The sequence below is a fragment of the Sander lucioperca genome, chromosome 22, assembly GCF_008315115.2.
Source record: "Sander lucioperca isolate FBNREF2018 chromosome 22, SLUC_FBN_1.2, whole genome shotgun sequence".
Taxonomy (NCBI): domain Eukaryota; kingdom Metazoa; phylum Chordata; class Actinopteri; order Perciformes; family Percidae; genus Sander; species Sander lucioperca.
Window position 1 is genome coordinate 4,080,709 of NC_050194.1, and position 2,300 is coordinate 4,083,008.

Below are 2,300 nucleotides of genomic sequence, written 5' to 3' on the forward strand. Positions count from 1 at the left end.
GACATTTAATCTAATGACAAATGATAACTACTAAGCGAGAACGTATGTGGACATAAATGTATAGCTGTTGACATGCCACTGATGTCTTTGTGTGTGTGTGTGTGTGTGTGTGTGTGTGTGTGTATGTTCAACAGAGCAGAGGTTAGCCTAGAGGCCCCTTGCTATGGCTCGCGTTTTCATGCAGCATATATGATATGATACTATTTCTAAAAGATAATAAGATAAAGCTGGTTAAAACGTAGTTGTTACGCATTAATGTCAAGTTGTACATAGCATAAAGGTGTTTAGGTAAAGACTGAGCTGACTACTCAATATAGGAGAGAGATAATCATTGCAGTAATTTGTATTATACATCCTTGCAACTGACTAATGTTGCATAATTAACTGTTAATTTGTTTCTTGTATTAAGTACTTAAGACTAAAAAATGAGACTAGGAAACAGAAAAACAGAAAATAAAACACCATACATGTATGTAGAGCAGAGGTTGACCTTTGAACTTAGTTGCAGCAACTGTTACCTATAGGCGTCATCCTCTGGCTCGCATGACAGCTGCTCGTTTCATACAGCAGAACTGATGCTTATGAATCTGGGCCTGTTAAGAATGCAAACCACCGTCTACACTTGTGTAAAATAAACAGTGAAAGCTAGACAACCCGTCCGCTGGCTCTATATCACTCTGGCAGCATGTGACAGAAGGGAAAGTTGCCTGTTGCATTGGGCATTCCATCAACAACTGGTTGGTAATTTTATCGAATGTCAGTCAACTTAAGCTACCCAGGTCTGAATTATATAGCACTAAAACTAGAATCAGCAGTTTGTCTCCTAACTATTTGAACATTTCGCATAAAGTAGTAGTATGGGGCTTTTATTTAAAGTTACATTAATGTCAAGTTGTACAAAGCATAAAGGTGTTTAGGTAAAGACTGACCTGACTACTCAATATAAGGGAGAGATAATCATTGCAGTAATTTGTATTATACCTCCTTGCAACTAACTGATGTTGTTAATTTGTTTCTTGTATTAAGTACTTAAGACTAAAAAATGGGCCAAGGAAACAGAAAAACAGAAAATAAAACTGTGTGTGTGTGTGTGTGTGTGTGTGTGTGTGTGTGTGTGTGTGTGTGTAAGCGCTGCAGAGCTGAGGTCGACCTTTGACCTTAGCTGACAACTGCATGCTAGAGGCCCTTGCTCTGTCAAAGGGAGAGACTAGTCTACTCCAAGAGAGATCTTCCAACATTGATAGATGTTGTAGATATGAAAAAGACAGAACATTGTATAACAATATTAGAAATACAAAGTCGAACAATATCACATTTGGATATACGAATTCGTAAATAAAATAGCAGTTTGCTTAGAGGGCCAGCTTCCTATATCTTTTTCTTTTTTAACTATCTCTTATAGTTTTCTTAAATCCTCTCTTTTCTAGTAAATAACAGGAACCTTGTTTGAGTCAGAGTTTTGATGTAATCATAGTTGCCGTTCCAACACCCTTCAGGGTCTTTTCAGTGATACTTTTACAGGATAAAAAACTGTGGTCTTAAATTCTTAGTTTCTGCTCTTAAGTGATATATCATTTGTCGGTCATTCAAATGCATACATACATAGTTGTCAGTTGCATATTGTGTTGTATAATTAATTATTATAAATAATTGAGCTCAGGTTGAAATGCAGATAACATGAGACCAGAGTAAAATGCAAGGTAGTACTACTTACTTTTAACGTTGGTGTTTTACAAAGAAACAAATTTGGGTCGGGGTGCAAAGTTGAATCTCATCTTACTTTTCTTTTCTTTTTTAACACTGATCACATAAGGTTTAAAAATGTTTGTAATGTTTTTAATATAATTAGCTAAACTACTTGCTGCTATGTTATCTTTTTTAAATCGGCATCTTTCACCACATTAAACACAAACAATCTTTTAAACGTATGTGGTTATGCTAGTTACATTAAAATGATACAAAATAAGTTTTGTATTCACAAGTTAAAATTCATGTTGAACATACCATATCTTGTCTGTGAGACTTAAATTTTGACAACGTGTTAATTCTGAATTGGGAAATTACGACGCAATGTCGCTAAAACATAATGCATCTGATGAAGTCATATAACTTCAAGGTACTACTTACTTTTAACGTTGGCGTTTTACAAAGAAATAAATTGGGTTCAGGGTGCAAAGTTGAATCTTATCTTACATTTTTACAGCTATTATAAGCATTGTGTACATCAAGGAGAATAAAATATAATTTTAACAGCTGTATTAATACAAAAATGTCACAAGCACATATTTTTTAACGTTTGT